At 33.1% G+C, this 14,987-nt stretch overlaps 1 protein-coding gene across 5 annotated transcripts in view; it reads left to right on the plus strand.

Moving 5' to 3' along the window:
- Positions 1 to 14,987, plus strand: part of GPHN (gephyrin) — a 451,561-nt gene that overhangs the window by 63,788 nt on the left and 372,786 nt on the right. The gene's annotated exons all lie outside the window — the stretch shown is intronic.

Below are 14,987 nucleotides of genomic sequence, written 5' to 3' on the forward strand. Positions count from 1 at the left end.
CACATACATGAGAAACCATTTAGTAATTGTCTTTTTTACTTTCTAACATCTTAGCATAATCCTCCCCAAATTCCATCCATGTTGTCACAAATCAGACTGTCTTCCATAGAAAATTAACTTCTAATTTTACATTGTCATATAATTTTCTTAATCTGACTCTGATGTGTATTTTATCTTTCTTATACCAGACATAATAATCTTAATTTTAGCAATCTTTGTATTACCTTGTTATTTATTCATGTGTGATAGAACAAAAAAGTAAATGTAAATGAGTGAAAATGGCAATAAAATCATTCACGTAAGTATAATATCTTAACTTTTCTATGTGGATTATAGTACATCTCATGTTTTGTACGTGTAAAATCTTTTATTATATGTATAAAAATAAAAATTTATGGTAAAACATTCTTGGGCACATAGTAAATGCAACTATCACATAAACAAAATAATGACTTAAATTTTCCGTTTTTGGAATACTGATATGATTTCTTTGATTTTTTTGGTCAGTTTTTATGATCTGTAAATTTTCTTCTGTTGACATAATGAATTACATTTATTTTTGAATTTTGAAGAGTGAGTTTTCTTTTCTCATCTTTGTCTGTCTTCAGGGTAATATTGGCTTCATAAAATGAGTTATAAAGTGTTCTGTTTCCTGGTAGAGGTTGTGTAAAGTTTTCCTTTAGTTTGTGGACTTCACTGAAAACATGGGCCTGGAGATTTCATTTTTTTTGAACTTTAAATTTTATTAATTTCTTTAATATAGAGCTATTCAGATATTCAGGAAAATTTCACCTTGATTGAGTTTTGGTAGTTTATAGTTTTTGAGGAATTGATTAATTTCTTCTAATTTGTTGAATTTATGAGTGTAAAGTTGTAGTACTCCTTTATTATCTTTTTAATGGCTACATAACACCAGTTTTGGACAATTGTGAATAAAACTGCTTTTGTGTACAGGTTTTTAGTGTGGATGGACGTTTCAGCTCATATAGGTAAATACCAAGGAATGCAATTCCTGGATTGTATGGTAAGAGTATCACCTTCCAAAGTACTTCCATTTTGCATTTCCAACAGTAATAAGTGGGTCCTTTGTTTGCTCCACACCCTTGTCAGCATTTGATAGTGTCACTATTTTAGATTTTGGTCATTCCAATAGGTATGAAGTGGTGATTTTTGTTGTTTCAATTTACAATTCCCTAGTGACATATGATGTTGTGCATCTTCTCATAAACTTATTTGCCATCTGTTGGTCTCCTTTGGTGAGATAGCCTTTAAGGTTTTTAATCAGATTGTTTGCTTCCTTATTTTGGTGTTTTATGAGTTCTTTTTATATTTTGGATAAAAGTCCTTTATCAGATATGCCTTTTGCAAATATTTTCTCCCAGTCTCTGGTTTGTCTTCTCTTTCTTTTAACAGTGTCTTATGCAGACTGGACATTTTTAATTTTATGAACTCTAGCTAATTAACTTTTCTTTTCATGTATTCTGTCTACAGTGTTAAATGTGAAAAGTCATTGCCATATCCAAGATTACCTAGATTTTCTCCTTTGTTATTTTCTAGGATTTTCATAGTTTTGTGTTACATTTAGATCTAGGATTTATTTTGAATTAATCCTTTACCTGTTTTTAAATTTGTTTGCCTTTTTTGTTATTGAATTATAAGAGTTCATGTCTTTTTTTACATATGATTTGCAAAAATTTTCTCATTCTGTAGGTTGATTTCAGTTTCTTGATGTTTTTTGATACACACAGTTTTCAAATTTTAATGATGTCTATTTTACCTTTTTGTTTGTACTTGTGATGTCCTTTTAAATAATATTACCCAATACAAGGTCAAGAAGATTTACTCCTGTTTTCTGGCTAGCACTGTTTTATAATTTTATCTTATATATTTTCAAATATGATTCATTTGGAGTTAATTTTTGTTTATAATGTTTGTTTGGGGTTCAACTTTTTCCTTTTGCATGTTGATACCATTTTTCTCAGTACCATTTTTGAAAACACTTTTTCCCACATTAAATTGTCTTGACACCCTTCTTGAAAACTGATTGATCTAAGTGTAAGTTACTTCTGGACTCTTTTATTGATGTATGTCTCTCTTTATATCAGTATGATGTTGTCTTCTTTAACTGTAACTTAGTTATAAGTTTTGAAGTTGAGAAGTATGAATCTGCTAACTGTTTTATTCTTTTGCAAGTTTGTTTTGGCTATTGTTCGTCCCATAATTATTAGTAAATTTGTTAATTTCTGGAAAAAAACAGCTGGGATATTTTAATGCTTGCATTGGATCTTTAAATCACTTTGGGTGTATTGCCATTTTAACAACATTAACTCTTCCAGTCAATGAACATGGGATGTCTTTCCATTTTTTAATAATTTATTTCAGCAGTGTTCTTAGTTTTCAGTATAGCAGTCTTTTACTTTGATTTTAAAATTGCTTTAAAAATAGTTTATTCTTTTTATTATTAATGGGATTTTTATTTAATTTCATTATTTTTTTATTGAGATAGCATTGGTTTACAATACTGTTGAATATCATTTTTGATTATTCATTCCCTGTATATAGAATAACATTGATTTTGTATATTGATCTTATCTCCTCCAATCTTATTGAACTCATATGTTAGTTCTAATAGTTTTACATGCATAGCTTCAGATTTTTTATGCACAAGATCTTCTTGAAAAGAAATATTATTACTTCTATCTTTCCAATATGGATGCTATTTCTTTTTCTTGTCTAGTTGGCTGTGGTTAAAAATTCCAGTACAATGTTGAATAAAGTGGTAAAAGTGGACATCCTTTTTTATGAAAAATCAATTGTTAAATTTTCTTACATCATTGCTCATTTTTGTACAGTATTTGGCTTCTCCCCTCAGGTGTAGTCCCTGTCAATCTCCCACCACCATATTACCTGTGAACTGTCAGTATGGTCTCTTGTATTCTTCCCACCCCTGTTTTGATCACTTTCCCTCTCCTTTCCCTGCGTAAACCTCAGATCTATAGTTGCCTACAAGTTTTGTCTTTTTCTTTTTTGACCCTTTGTTCTGTTTCCCTGTATTCCTTCTGTAAGTGATATAATCCATATTTTTCTTTTTCATTCTCACTTATTTCTCTGAGCATAATCCCTTCTAGCTCCATCCATGCTGCTGTGAATAGTATGAGTTTTTCTTTTTTGATTTTTGAGTATTATTCCATTGTGTAAACATACCACATCTTCTTGGACATCCTTTTTCTTATTCCTTATGTTACAGGGAAAAGTTTCACACTTTCACTGTTAGTATGACATGAATTGCTTTTTTAATTATAAATACAATTTATCATTTTGTGAAGTTTCTTTTTTATTCCTTGATGGTTCAGTGTTCTTATCATAAACTGGTATTGAAGTTTGTCAAATACTTTTATGTGCCTATTGAAATGATCATGTGTTTTTTTGTCTCTTCTTACAGTGGTATATTACACTGATAGGTTTTCAAATATTTATGCAAGCCTGTATTCATTGGATTAATTCCAGCTGATCATGATATATAATTTTGTGTGTACGTTGCTGTTTTGTATATCGGATTTGGTTTGCTGGTACTTTGTTGAGGATTTTTCTGTCTATTAAGAGAAACTGATCTGTCATTGTCTTATAATTTCTGATTTTTGTGTCAGTGTAATACTGGCCTTATAGACTGTGTTGGGAAGTGCTCCCAATTCTTCTAATTTTTGAAAGAGATGTTAATGGTTTTAGTTCTTTAAACATTTGGTAGAATTTGTCATTGATACAATCCTGATCTCTTTCCTTTAAGTAGTTTTAAATTTACTAATTCAGTCTCTTATGTATTCAGATTTTCTATTTTTCTTGAATCAGTGTGGTAACTTGTATCTTTCTAGGAGTTTATTTCATATAGGTTATCTAATATGTTGGCATGCAGTTGTTTATAGTATTCCCAGTGTTTCTTTAAAACCCTTTCTAAAAAAAAATTGTTAACACTTCCTTCTCTCTGATGTCACCTTAACTCCTCTATTTATTCTCATCTTATACATATATTTATGGAACCTCTTCTGCTGTAGTCTATTTGTGTAACATTTCTTGCTGTATTTTTTTATAAGCTGCTTTATTTAAGCCAAATTTAATGTCTTGAAAGGAGCTTGATTTTCATTGTAGTAAAATGTGCTTCCTTGTTCTTTTCTGAGCAAATATTTCTTCTAGAGATGTTTGTGTTTTTAGGGACTGTAGCTTCCTCAGCTAAAAAGAAGTTGCCCTAGACTGAAGTAATATGTGCTGTTATGTTTTCCCTGTATAGATTTCACTCATGAGTTTCCAAATGTTGAACATAACAATGTTATTATGACAAAAGGGAAGAAAAGAAACTCTGCACTTAAAAACTAACCTTTGTTTGGAGTTATAATCAGAAAGTTCATTAACCACTGTACAGTTGAGTGCAAAAGCCAGTGATAAAAGGAAGAGAGTTCTCATATAACTTTGATTTAGAAATAACTAACAAATAATAAAAAAGTGGATTTTACCATTTAATTTTTCAACCCAAATTAAATACTGTTTTAAATTGAAATGCTTTAAATTGAGGTAGTAGTTAGTATCTTGTTTATAATAATCATTTGTTATTTTTCATATATTTTTTAAAGATTTATTTATACGTACAAGAAGTAGGGTACAGGCCAGAGGTGTGGGGGGTGAGAGGATTCACCAGAGACAGAGTTGGGAGCAGAACAGGCAGATCTACTGAAATACACTGCTGAGGGGAGCAGCAGGCGAGGCAGGAGAGGTCTGTTGCTCCCGTGTGGGTTGCTCCCTGGCCTGCAGGGGATCGAACTTTTGCTACAGTGGCTGCAGATAGCTTTAACCCCTGTGCCACCAGGGAGGCTCCTGAGATGAGGTTTAAAGTAGTATTTTAAAAGGAGACTTTGGGATAAGATACAATTTTTTTCTATATATATAGCAAAATTTAATAAATTGCATTTTAATGCCCAAAGTGCTAAACATTAATTTCTAATGTAACTGTTTGATTTAGATAACAGGGAAAATTAAAGGACAAAAGAATAAATTGCTACCAAAATAAAGAAGCAGAACATTTTAATATGATTTTTAAGCTTCTTGGAATCCCATATTTTCGAGAGAAGGGAAGACAAAGTTTAAATATCAGATAGACATCAATCAGAAACCAATAAAATTGAGCAATTTGAAATAAGAGTAAGAGATTGCTTGGTATTTATTCTTGGTCAAATTTTTTTGTCTTGAAGAAAATTATATTTTTTACTGTGTGGTCTGTTTTGGTTCATTTATGCATGGCAGGCTTATGAGACTGTAGTAGGAATTATTTAGCAATGGGACCATTGTGAATCTCAAAGTCCTTAAAATTCTGGTGGTAGAAATTTATATGTGGGTAAAAATTAAAAGAATAGGATTTTTAAAAATTCTAACTTTAATTATAAAAATAAAATTTGGGAAATGCAAAAACACACAAAGATGAAAATGAAAAATTTCTTGACTCCTGTATCCAGAACTTATCATAACATTTTGATATATATCCTTCTAATTTTGTTTTCTTCTATTTCTGTATGTATACACATATAGTTTATAAATGTTGAATCATACTGTAAAAACTCTTGTTTCTTGCTTTCTGCAACTTTATGAACATTTTCCAATGCTATTGAAAATTAAGTACAAAATCACTTAATAAAGTTATATGACTTAATATAGTTATATATATGAAACATGTGATTACATACAACTATAAATAGTTATATATAACTTATCTCCAAGATTGGGCATTAGTTGTATCCAGTTTTTAGTGTTATGATCAGTGCTTTGCTAAGAATCATTATATGTTTTTTATACAAGGTTACTAACTTTTAGGATAAAGGGCTGGAATTTTAAATAATGTGTTGATAGTGCCTTGCGGCTACACTTTTAAATATTATCAATGTATATCTTTAAATAAATATTTACCTTGGTGATATTTAGTAGATGAATTAGGTCACTTTTTTTTTTTAAAGTATTGCTCATTTTCATAATTATTCTAATTCCACAGGTTAATTATAGATGTAATCAAAGAATCTTGTGTTTCCCCAAATGTGAAATTTTAAGTGTAAAGAGTCAAGCTTATATTTCTTCACATCTAATAGTTTGATTATATATCCTATTATGAATGTTATTATTCCCTGAGAAGAATATTCCAACCTTTTATGTATAATCAATTCTACATTATCTACTATAATAAACTATGCTTCTGTGCTACCCCGAGTATACTAGTTGTCATGGCCTTAGGGAATGAGCACTTAGTTTTTGTAACAGCCTGCATGTCAGACTATGCTCCTTAATTGGATTATGTCTTTTCATCCTCATTTCATTACAGTAGGTATACATAGCATTTTATCCTATCTTATTGATGAGATATTCTGGTTTTTAGAGATTTTGCCAGTGTTCTTACAAATAAAAGTGGTAGAGTTACCACTAAAGTGTAGGAATGCTGACTTCATTCTGCATTTATAAACAAGTACAACAGGAATGAATGACTTTTAATACTGCTGTTCCTGGCTTCCTACACTCATTTGTTTACCAGTTTATCTTCTCTTGTAAATTATCTTCATTAAGAGCAAAAACTGAAAAATTTTCCATACATAATATGCATCCATATATTTGTGTTTATATGTATCCGTGTAATAAGAGGAGTATATATTCATAAGCACAATTTAATGTTAATAAAATAGTAATAGTTAACATTTTTAACAAATATTAAAACTGCTAATGCTTTGTAATCACTAAGTTATAGAATGATATCTATTAAATCTGGTTTCTGGCTATTATTTAAGTATAAATTTGGATTTTTCTTTAAAATATTTCAGGAAAACAGATTTTATCCTTTTCTTTAGAAAATTATTCTAACATGTAGCTATTTATACTTATAAATGTTTGTTTAATTCAAAATTATTCTTTAGTTTTAAATTGATATTTTTATTGTTACTAACATGCACATTAGTTGTTGGCCCTTTTAAAGTCCTAGTCCTTTGAATAATGAAAAGTAACTCAATAATTGTGAATGTTAACTTTGGATAGAAAATTTCCAGATAAGAAACCAATATAGTTCAGGGATTGCAAGGTGGATTTTTGCTAATAACTTTGTTGTGATGTTTTTCCTTTTATAATCCTTAGAATTTACTTGAGGTCATTAGTGACTTAATGTTAACTAAGATTTATTCCCATATAATTATAGCATTATTTTCAGGGCCAAAGTCATTGGTGGTGATAGTGTTGGCTGGAATAAAGATATTTATTTCACAGTATGCCCTTCACAACAGTATAAATCCCTTTTAAAATTTTGACAGCATTTCTGTAAAGGATAAAAAGTATAGAACATGTACACATTGCTATTTGGAGTACTTTGCATCAAATTTGGAGTTCTTGCTTGGGTTTTTATAGTCATTCCATAACAAGGTTATTTTTAAAACAATATATAAAATTGAACTTCCAGTACTAATTGGATCAACACTTCTCGCTGTAAATTAACACTTCCAGTTGTAAATCTTGAGGAAATTGGCATTAGATTTCAACAAATTCTATATTCAGTAAGTTAATGTTCTCAGTACGATCTATATTGTGCTGAGAAGAGTATCAGTGCTTAAATTTCTTCAAAGCTATGTAATTTGGTATTTTCTCTTTGGAAAAATTTTAGCCATCAATTACTAATTCAAATGTCTCTGTCCTTGTCTCTCTAATCTCCCTGTCAATGCCCTGTTAGTATCTTTTTCAGGGATATTGTAATACTCCTATTACTTGACATTATGGCTGGATTAAACTTTCTAAAGTTTATCTCTGATCCTGTCATTCATAAACAAATGTGTGGAAAGATTTCCCATTACCTAATGTGCTTTCTTAGACCTAATATTTCAGGACTTGGGGGTGAATTCATCTTCTTTCCACTTTTTCAGGTGTATCTCTTATTATTTTTGAGATTATGATTAAGTGAAACAATTCTCTAAGTAGGCAAATACTCAATAGTACTTTTGTGATTTCCTTGATGCTGTTTTCCTTTTCTGAAGTGGCCTTTCCTTGACTTTGCAAATCTGAAATCTACTGAATGTGTCCATTTTCAGTGACTTTTCCACAAAGGCTTTCAAACTGTGATTTAACTGTTTGTCTTTTTAAAGTTCATTTTGTCCTGCAGTTTCCTACATACTTACTACTCCCTTGATTTTTTATTTTGCAAAATTTAAGGAATATGCAAAGTAAACAGAATAGTATGATAGTCTCTTATACCAGTCACTCAGATACAGCAGTTATCAGTCTGACATTCTTGTTTTATTTGTATCTCCTACTTGCCACCTGCCACTCTATTATTATTGATAACTCATTGAGATATTTATATACTTTAAAATTCACAAACCTCACCTTTAAAATGTTGACCATTAACTTATTATTTGTCTAACTTATTTTCAATTATGTTTGTTTTAACTTTATTATTTTGTAATGTAAGTGGAATTATACTCTTTGTCTAAGCCATCTCATGCTGAGCGTGCTTCTGAGATCTCTACTGTTATTGCTTATTCTTCCATTTTTTTGAAGTACTATTTATTGAGTACTGTTCCTTCATATGGCTAGCGCACAATTTATCCTTTTGACAAATGTACATTTGGAATATTTTTAGTTTTGCCTTGTGAATAAAATGCTATGAATAATTTGCAAATGTCTTTTTTTATGTAAACAGTTGGTACTTATTTTTTTAATTAATTAATTTTTATTGAGCTAATATTGATTTATAACTTCATATGTTTCAGGTATATAACATTATTATTGGACATCTTTGTATTCTATATCCATGATCATTACCAGAAGTCTAGTTTCCATCTGTCATCATACGGTTGACCCCATTTACCTATTTCACCCACTCACCCAAGCCCCTTCCCTCTGGTAACAACCAGTCTGTTCTCTGTTTATGAGTTAGTTCTGCTTTGTTCTGTTCATTTGCTTTGTTTCTTTATATTCCACTATGAGTAAAATCAAATGGTGTTTGTTTCAGTTTTGTAACAATGAATATTGAATAATGTCACAGTGACTATTGAATAATGAATATTGTCATGATGAATATTGAATTCTAGGGAGAATACAGGGTTAGGTTCCTGCAAGTCTCTGGTCAAATTTTATCATTCAATAAATATGTAATCTTTTCTGTGTGTTTCTGTTTAAAGACACCTATTTAATATATATTATTGATTCATTAACATTGGATTTATGTTTATCAGTGCTGTAACTCATACCTGAATAAAGCTTGACAAATACACGTATTTTCTCCATAGGCATATTATGATCTTCTTGCAAATTTTGTTGTTTTGCCACCCAGTCTGTGTCATTTTAGTATGACATTCCTACCAAACTAATACACAGTTTAAGCATAAGATGGGAAAAAGAGATAAGCAGACATTTTATCAAAAAGGAGAAATGGATGGCAAACAGGCACATAAAAAGTATGTTCTAGTGGCAAGGGCTTGTAAAAACTTGATCTTCCACACATTGCTGATGAGAAAATCAAAATCTAAAATCAAATATAGAAAAATACTCTGGAAGCTTCTTATAAAATGAAATATGTATGTCCCATAGAACGCAATTGTACTCTTGGGAATTTATCCTTAAGAAATAAAAGGTTATATTGACTCCAAAACCTGTGAATGGATGGCCTCCCCTGGTGGCACAGCGGTTGAGCGCTGGGCTGCAAAGCTGCCGGTGGCCTCTGCAGCGCTGGTTCAATCTGAGGGTCGCACATGGCGCGCAGACCTCTCCTGCCGCCCACTGCTCCCTCCCCTCAGCAGTGTGCTTAGGTCCTTCTGCCTGCGCTCTGGCTCTGGTGAATTCTCTCACCCTCCCGCGCGCTTCTGACTGTACCCAGTGTTTGTATAAATAAATAAAATCTTAAAAAAAAAAAAAAACCTGCGTATGGATAAAAGTTGTTTTTGCAATAACTAATTGCTGGAAACAGTCACAAAGTTCTTCATTGGTAGATGGTTGAACAAAGTGTGGTACTTCCAAAGAATGGGGATTACTCAGAAAAGAAAAAGAATGAACTAATGATAAATGCAGCAACCTGTATGAACATTAAGGAATTTAGGGTTAGTAAAAAAAAGTCATATCAAGAGGTTTCATACTATATGATTCCATTTATATAACACTCTCAAACAAATAAGCAAAGAGATAAAATGACAACTATAATAACGAAGAACAGATTAGTGGTTGTCATAGGAACAAGGGTAGTTATCAGTGTGGGATGTAGGTGTTATTATGAAGAAGTAATATAAGGGAGTTTGCAGTTTATTGTACTGTTCTGTGTGTTTATTGTAGTAGTTAAATATATCTAAACATGGCATAAAATTACACATAACTATATCACACATATACACAAATAAATACACGTAAAAATTGGTAAAAATTGAATAAAGTTTGTAGACTAATTAATAGTAAATATCAGTTTTCTGGATTTTGATAATGTTCTATAAAATTGGGGGAAATTGGTTGAGGGGCACATAGGAACTCTGTAGTGTTTTTTTCAAATTCCTTATGAGTCTATGGTTTTTTAAAGTTACATTGTGATAAAATTCTATTGATCAGTTGATTATCTACTGGATTGTGCTTTTTAGTGTTTTTCTAAGAAATCTTTGTCTAGCCAACAGTCACAAAGATTTTCTTCTATGTTTATTTGTAGAATTTATACAATTTTAAGTTTTAGGTTTATGATTCACCTTCAGTTAAATTTTTTATAGTATGAAGTTTGAATTGAAATTCATTTTCCTCACATGCCTATCCAAATTTTCCAGTACCATTTGATGAAAAAAAAAACAAAAACCTTTTTCTACTTAATTTGTTTTCCACCTTTGTCTAAAAACAAATTTCCATATGTCTATTTCTGCACTCACTGCTTTCTTCTTCCTCTCGCCCTCCTTTTCTTTCTTTCTTTTTTTTTTTTTGATCTGTTTGTATGTTTAGACACCAATACCACTGCACTTTTATTGCTACATTTTAAAATACGTATTGTTAACCTTTCAATTTTTTTCAAGTGTTTTTCTTTGGGTTTTTTTTGTTTTGTTTTGTTTGCTCTTTTTTTTTTGTAGCTCTTACATTTCCTTATTAATTTTAAAAGTAAATAATTTTCTACAATAAAATCTGCTTGGATTTTTTTACTGTAATTGTAATTTTAAAACAATTGACTTGCTAACAATATTGAGTCATTTTACCCACAAATAAGATGTACTTATTTATCTAGTTCTTACTTTTTCTGGCAATGTTTTATAGTTTCAGTGTATATATCTTTCACATTTATTGTCACACTTATTTCTAAACATTACTATGTTTTGGATGTTCTGTAACTGACACTTTAAATTCTTTATTGAACTTTATTTTCTAATTATTCATTGACAATATATAGAAATACAATAGATTTTTTATAGATTGACCTTGAGTATTAACTTATTATTAGTTTTAATAATTTATATGTAATTTTGATAACAGCTCAGCATGCTGATTGAGACATAATTTATAAAAGAAGGACAAAAGCCCTGTGGGCCAAATTAAGAAATGGGAGGAGATTCTCAAGGACCTGATAGCCAATGCTTTTGTCCAAGTATTGAGCATGAAGGGTGACTAGACTGAGAATTCCTCTACTTACCTGCCTTTTGAACATTGAAAGTAATTGCAAAGCCAGTTGGGGGTGTGTACCACTTTCTTTTCTTTTTTAAATTTTCTATTTATTGTTACTGAAGTATCATTGTTTTGAATTCTTGCTAATGTTTTGACAGAATAGGATTTCTCCCCTCAGATGTAGCACTACCACCACTGAAGCACACATACATACGTAGTCCTCCACCATAGCCCACTGTGCTCTCTTCCCTCATTACCCTCCTCCCCCTGAAAGCTGAAGATTTCTGGTCACCTTTCAAGGATTGATTTTAAAGTTTGTCTTTGACCCTTTGTTTGGCTTTTCTATATTCCACCTGTAAGTGACACCATCCTGTCTTTATCTTTTTCCGTCTGGCTTATTTCTCTTAGTATGACTCCCTTCCGGCTCCATCCATATTGCTGCAAATGTGTGCCACTTTCTTTATCTACAGCCTTTCATCCATCTTCTTCATATACCTTGACTTCAGTTGCTTCTAGGAAAAAAAAATCAATTTTTTCTTTGAAGAAGAACTCAATTTTTTTTTATTTTTTTATTTTAAAATTTTTTTTAAAGATTTATTTATTTATTTATTTATTTATTTATCTATTTATTTATTTATTTATTTATTTATTTATTTATACAAGCACTGGGTACAGTCAGAAGTGAGGGAGGGTGAGAGAATTCACCAGAGCCAGAGCGGGGAGCACAACAGGCAGACTGACGAAGTACACTGCTGAGAGGAGCAGCAGGCGCGGCAGGAGAGGTCTGTGCGCCATGTGGGACCCTTGCCAGCGGCCGGGGATCAATCTGGTGCTGCAGAGGCTGCCGGCAGCTTCACAGCCCATCTCTCAACCACTGTGCCACTGGGGAGGCCCAAGAACTCAAATTTTTATGACTCTGGTAGACACAGGTGCTCAGTCATCTTTTCTGGTTCCATATGAAGAGGGAAATTTGGGAGCGGGAGTTGCTGGAGTATTGAAGACTGAAAGAGCAGCAATGACATGTTGGTCCCTTGAACTGGGGTACTTTGTGAGGGGGGGAAGCAACCCTGAGGCTTGAGCACCAACCCTAGAGTGAGCAAAGGAGAGAAAATGCCTGCATATTCTCCTGGTGTCTTCACAGTCCATTTCCTCTCGTGTTACAGTCTCTTCTCTGCATTCCCACCTCGGGACTTTCATAATCATTTATGGTTGTTATTGTGGCCCCAGATATGTGCCTAATAAATACCTTGCTCATGTTCTGGAAAAGCACCTCTATTCAACTGATAGATTTGAACAGTTTTCAGTGGGGAAATGGTTAATTGACTTTGTGGGAAAAGCTCTTAGACTAATTTCATGTGCAGAGTTTACCTTAAATGCCTGGCTCTGATTCATGGATGTTTCAACTAAGTGAAAAGCTGATGGTGTCCACTGGGTGGCAGCCACTTTCCAGCTCCATGACAACTCTGGAAAACCAAGTATACTAAAAAGCTAATTATCTATGATTGACTGAATTGAAATCTCTTTGCCTTAGATCAGGGATTGGCAAAATTCAGCTTCATACCAAATCTGACTGTAGTCTGTGTTTGTACTGTTCTCGAGCTGGGAATAGTTTTTTAATTTAAAAAACACTTAGAATAAAAATGCATACTAGTGACTGATTTGAAAAGCCTAAAATGTTTGCTATTTGCCCTTTTCAGAAAAAAGTTTGCTAACACCCTGATACTCCAAAAGAATCAAGTATTTTGTATTTTTTCCTTAGCACTGGATTGACTTTCTCAAATGGCAAGTCAAAGATTCCTAATCTAAGTCTCTCCTCTCTTCCTGGTGCACATACCTTGGTAAGATAGTTTGTCAGTAATTGTGGCCTTTTCAGAGTGATTCAGGAAGGAATCATCTTTTGACTGCTTCTGTGCTAATTATGGTCTAAAAAGCTAAGGGGGTAGGAGATTGTATAGATTTATTTTGGGATTCTGCCCTGACCAGACCTGGACATGATCCTTCTTTTCCCTTAATAGAATTTCCAGAAAAACTTCATTGGTGTTTCCTTTGGATGTCAGTTTAGTGAAAATTCAGGAAAGTAGACCAGCAAGTATAAACTTTTTTTGTGGCTGGGCTTCTAGAGATTCATGTCATGTTATGATATCTAAAGATATGTCATGTTAGCCCTCACTCAGTCTTTAATATTCATTAAAATTGTGTCTGGTTTCCTCTCATATATGGTGACTACTTCTTATTACCACTGCTCTAAGAAGGAGGAAAGCACTTCCCCCTTTTCTGACTTTTGGTTCATTTAGATTTCTTTGCCTCCTGGCTTTATGATAGTTTTAAAAATGATTTTTTTAAAATTGATTCAACATGTTTCTTTGTAAAATGAGAATGACATTTTCTTAAGTTATGCAATAAAAGAAGTCACTAGGGAATATTATAAAGCATAGAAAGCACTTTAGAGTGACGCATATAGGAAGAACACAATATTATTTTTATTTATCAGTGCTATTGTTATTACTATTCTTATTCTTATATTAATTGAATGTTTATACAATCAAACTTCTTTTATTATGATTCCCTCTGTAATCCAAACATTGTAACTAAGCAGAATCAGGGAAACAAATGTAGATAAGCAAATATTTTATAAACAGGTAAAATAAATATCAATTGAAAAAGCATTTTTCTTGTGTTTTACCTTTAAAATCAAGGACCTAGAGAGGGGCAGAGCAACATGGCGGCGAGGAGACGCTGCGAGTAAGATCTCCCATTAAAAAAAGTTAATAGGGAGGAAAAGCGGCAGGTCCCAGTGAGAACTGGGACACGGAAGATAAACGGGTGACGCCAGCGAACTGCCCGAAGAAGAAACTGGCCATAAAAGAGGACTAGAAGGGAGGGAAGCGCAGAACCCTGCTCCCCTCCCCCGCCCACAGAGGCGGCACTCTCCGACCGGCAGAGAGGAGGAAACAACAAACCAAAACGGCCCACAAGAACAAACGACGCAGCAAGCGGGACTGTGAGTGGAAAGGAACTATTGCAGCCACCACACCCCGTGAACGGGAGCTGAGGCGAACCCTGCAGGATCCGCCTCGGCGGTGAGCAAACGGCTCCGGGCGCCATTAGAGAAGAACAAAGACCCCAGGAGACGCGCACACAGCCCGGGCTGCCGGTAAGCTTGCGCTGAGAGCAGTGCGCTTGGCGCGCTTGAAAAGCAAGTGCAGACCAGAATCGCGGCTGCCCAGGTCCCCGCGCCTGCGACCTAGGCTTGCGGGGAGACGACCTAGGCTTGCGGGGAGACGCGCGGAGGTCCTCACTGAGGTGAAGGTCCCTCCCTGAGTGAGCAGGAACCAGGCGCCCAGGCACGGGAGCTGTGCAAAAGGCGC

This window comes from Talpa occidentalis, unplaced genomic scaffold, assembly GCF_014898055.3.
Source record: "Talpa occidentalis isolate TD23 unplaced genomic scaffold, MPIMG_talOcc4v2.1 talOcc4.11, whole genome shotgun sequence".
In the NCBI taxonomy this organism is placed as follows: Eukaryota; Metazoa; Chordata; class Mammalia; order Eulipotyphla; family Talpidae; genus Talpa; species Talpa occidentalis.